This window comes from Mus pahari, chromosome 11 (genome assembly GCF_900095145.1).
Source record: "Mus pahari chromosome 11, PAHARI_EIJ_v1.1, whole genome shotgun sequence".
In the NCBI taxonomy this organism is placed as follows: Eukaryota; Metazoa; Chordata; class Mammalia; order Rodentia; family Muridae; genus Mus; species Mus pahari.
In genome coordinates this window covers 24,309,306-24,314,209 of record NC_034600.1, presented here as the reverse complement: position 1 = coordinate 24,314,209, position 4,904 = coordinate 24,309,306, and positions in this window count along the sequence as shown.

Genomic DNA, 4,904 nt, shown 5'->3' with positions numbered 1-4,904 from the left:
ATTAGTCCATTATCAACATGGGAGGAAACATGGGGCAGATGGTGTGGAACTGAAATCTTATATACCAATCTGCAAGCAGAGAAAGAGAGAGAGGAAGAGAGGGAGAGAGGGAGGGAGAGAGAGAGAGAGAGAGAGAGAGAGAGAGAGAGAGAGACTGAGCATAGCATGAGCCTTTGAAACTTTAAAGCCCACCCCTAGTACCACATCTCTCCTAACAAAGTCACATCTCCTCCAACAAGGCCACACCCCCTAATTCTTCCCAAACAGTTTTGCTAACTGGGGACCAAGCATTCAAACATGTGAGTCTATAGTGGCCCCTCTCATTCAAACCATCACACTTAGGCATCAGGGAAATTCAAATCAAAACTACCTTCAGTCAGAATGGTCAAGATCAATAAAACAATGATAGCACCTGCTAGTGAGGATGCTGGGAACGGAGAACACTTATTCATTTATTGTTGCTGGGAGTGTAAACAGCCAGCATGGAAATCAGTATGGAGGGTCTTCAGAAGGTAATAATCCATCTGTCTAAAGGTCCCGCTATACCACTCTTGGAAATAGACTCAAAGGTCTCTGCGCCCTACTACAGACATACTTGCTCATCTATGTTTATTGCTGCTTTGTTCGTGAGGGCCAGAAATTGGAAATAGTCCAGATGTCCATCAACTGATGAATGAACAATGAAAATGGGGTATATTTACACAGTGGAATATTATTTAACTGTTAAGAAAATAAAATTAGCATAAAAATAAAAATAAAATGGATGGAGTAAGAAAAAAAATCATCCTGAGTAAAGTAATCCAGACCCCAAAAGATAAATATAGTTTGTGTTCCCTTTAGGTGGCTTCTAAGCCTTCGACATGTGTGTTATAATCAGAACAGCCGCAGAGGCTAGGAACCTGGTAAGGCAGTAGATGGTCGAAGACAACCCCCAAAGGAAGGGGAAATGAAATATATTGTTATGAAAAGACAAAGGAGAAACTAGGAAAGGGGGATTAAACAGGAAGAGGGATGAAAGAAAAGGGTGGAAGGGTGACTATGGGAGCAACAACTCACACTAAAGGTCATTTGGAAAAGTCTATGAAAACCTTCTGCATAATGTATTCCCCAAATAACCGGAGACACAATGCTCCAACTAAACATCTTATGCCTCCAATGTCCAATGACTTAAAACCTCCCCTCCCCTCCCCTCCCAGGTTAGCCCACCAACCACATGAAAACTCAAGAAGAAGGCAGACCAAAGTGTGGATACTTCAATCCTTCCTAGAATGGGTAACAAAATACCCATGGAAGGAGTTACAGAGACAAAGTGTGGAGCAGAGTCTGAAGGAATTTCCATCCAGAGATTGCCCCACCTGGGGATCCATCCCATATGTAATCACCAAACCCAGACACTATTGTGGGTACCATCACGTGCTTGCTGGCAGGAGCCTGATATAGCTGTTCCCTGAGAGGTTCTGCCAGTGCCTGGCAAATACAAAAGTAGATGCTCACAGTCATCCACTGGACTGAGCACAGGGTCCTCAATGAAGGAGCTAGAGAAAGGACCCAAGGAGGTGTAGGGTTTACAGTTCCATAGGAGGAACAACAATATGAACTAACCAGTACCACCAGAGCTCCCAGGGACTAAACCACCAACCAAAGAGTACACATGGTGAGACTGATGGCTCCAGGTATATATGCAGCAGAGGATGGCCCAGTTGGTCATCAATGGAAGGAGAGGCCCTTGGTCCTGTGAAGGCTCTATGCCCCAGTGTAGGGGATGTCAGGACCAAGAAGCAGGAGTGGGTAGGTTGGGGAGCAGGGGGTTTTCAGAGGGAGACCAGGAAAGGGGATAACATTTGAAATGTAAATAAAGAAAATATCTAATAATGATGATAAAAAGAATCCTTTACTGTTCCTGAATGATCACTGTAAAAGCAACATTCTTCATGGAGGGCTGCACATAGTCCTCCCCATTGAAGGAATAAAAGATCAAGTCCTCTACTGTTTCGAAGGTCTACCTCAGACAAGGAGGTTAGAGATCCTTGCAGATGGGAAATAGAGGTTTCTATCCTTTCTGTATCTGTATCTATTGCCATTCTAAGGAGCTTATAATTATTTCCTTGCAAAACCAGGGCAGAAGCACAAGTAGCTGCTCCTCCCACACCCAGAGACTTCCTTGGCATCCAAATTTTAAAATTTTAAGATAAAAAGCATGATTTAAATAAGTTTGTGGTGTAGCAGGATATAATTCTCCCTTTTTAAAAAATTTTATGAAGATATTGCTTTAAACTTCCATGGGCCTGTTGCATAATACCTTGTCCTTTAGGATAATAAGGAAATATGAGTAACATCCATTTACCATAATTGATTAGGTATGAGTCCTTGAGGATTAACACCATTATGTGGTACATGAAGAAATTGAGGACACTGAGAACAAGTCTTTACAATTTGACATGTATATTTTCTAGAAATACCAAATTGTTGTCTCAAACTATTACTATTTTGATTATGTAAAGAATGAGATTGTTTGTCTAATTTTTCCTGTAAGTTCTATAATCTGCCTGCTATACAAACCTACTGTGGCACTGGCCTAAGGGGTCCATGCAATCCAGTATGAGCTCTTAAATGTCCTATAAAGTAAGGAACAGTACATGTTTCTTAATTTAACCTGTATTTATATAAATAACGGTAAAATTTGAGAATTAACAGTATCTAAAACAGGAACAATTTCAAGCAATTGTAAACCATGAGCTATATATTGGCTATCAGTATACAAATTAAAAGCTTGATTTTTCAACATTTCAAAAACAGAGGCTACAGCATGTGATTCAATTATTTGTGAAAAAGGGGGGGAAATCATGAGAATAAACATGTGATCCAATCACATATGTTTCTTTCCCATTAGATGAGCTGTTTATAAATACAGTAAATGCATTCTTTATCAGCTGCATATATAAATTTACAGGAAATACAAAGGCAAATTCTAACAACGTGTCTTTTGGTTAATGATTATCAAATTTGCCTAAAAAGTTTGTCGTGCAATAGACCAAATATTCTGCTGTTTGGAATAAGGAATAAATGTTTCATCAAGTTCTTTCCCAAAATACTTTTGTGACTCTATCCTACAATTCTGTATGAACAGTTTCATAAATAGGGTGTTCAGACTTTACTTGGAGATGAAGAAAGATGAATCCACATTAATGATCCCTTTTCCCAACGGACTGCTGTGAAACAGCCAACAATTGATCATAGTCTATGGAGTAGGAAAGCCAGGTTGTAATGCCCCATAAGTTCCTAGTTTCATTAACCTTTCATAAATCTTTTTTTTTTTTTTTTTTTTTTGTTTTTTCGAGACAGGGTTTCTCTGTGTAGTCCTGGCTGTCCTGGAACTCACTTTGTAGACCAGGCTGGCCTGGAACTCAGAAATCCGCCTGCCTCTGCCTCCCGAGTGCTGGGATTAAAGGCGTGTGCCACCACGCCCGGCTCTCCTCCTCTCTCACTCTTTTTTTTTTTTTTTGGTTTTTTCGAGACAGGGTTTCTCTGTGTAGTCCTGGCTGTCCTGGAACTCACTTTGTAGACCAGGCTGGCCTGGAACTCAGAAATCCGCCTGCCTCTGCCTCCCGAGTGCTGGGATTAAAGGCGTGTGCCACCACGCCCGGCTCTCCTCCTCTCTCACTCTTAACAAATTTGGAGGGTATTAGATGCAAGGGAACTAAAATAATTTGAGCAGTTCTTTCATTAGCAAGCACAGCTGTAATGCCATGGGGGGAAGCAGCCATAATTCTAATTTCTCCTGTATAATCCTTATCTATAACTCCTGGGTAGATTGGTAGTCCTTTTATAATAGTGCTGCTTTGGCCTAAAAGTAATCCCCAGGTCCCTGGAGCAAGGGTCCCAAAACTCCTGTAGTCAGGGTTTGAACTCCCATTTCTGGAGTCAGTACTGTGTAGATGATGGACCTGAGGTCCAATCCTGCACTTTCTGGGGTTGCTCTGATTAAGTTCAGAAATGGATTTTCTTGGCTCAAAAGCAGCTTCATCGCCCCATAAGCTGCTTGTTGTGAGTCCCTTGAGGCCTGAGGCTGACCCCTCCTCCAGTTTCCTGATGGCTTTGTTTATCATGTTCTATCTTGGCTTTGTATGGCTGGATGGTGGCACACAGACTGCGTTAGCATTCTCATAAGCCAATTGTGCAACAAAGGGAGCTCTTGCCTGAGGATCTCCAAAAATCCTATCAGCTGCTTATAGCAGTCTATCCACAAATCCTGAAAGGGTTCACTGGGACCTTGTTTAAACCCAGATAAACACCTACTGAGATCTCCTTTCCAATCTTGGGGGGTTAAATTTGCTTCTACCTCTGTATCCAATAAAGCTTGTGTAAACCAGGCAGTAGGCTACTGTGCTACAGCTCTTTTTAACTCTTTATTACTCTTGCAATCATCTCCACTTGCTTCGTTGTTTCTTAATTACAAATATGGGTGAGGTAAAAATCCTGAGCCTGTGATCGAACTGCAAACTGCAGCCAATGGAACACTGGCAGTTTAACTATAATTTTTAAGTTTCCCTTGCAACACCAGTGCACAACCGTATCTTTGGAAAGCAAAACTTAACTTCCAACAAACAATTCCGTCTCTCCAAAAACAACAAGTGAATCACTCCCATGCTACAAAGTTTTTGGCTGTTGGATCCTCAACAAGAATGTACAATAATAAAGCCTCCAATACTGCCCTAAATCCTAGTCTGATTTCTAGGATAAGAATTACGTAAAATATCCCAATTTAGAAGTATCTTTAGAGACCTGTTTTCCTGGATTGGCTCATGCCAGATGTTGTTTAGAATGACTCCAACCCTGAGTTGCCAATTTTAAGTTAATTTTCTGTTACTAATGTTACAAAAAAATTTTTTTTTTTTTTTTTTTTT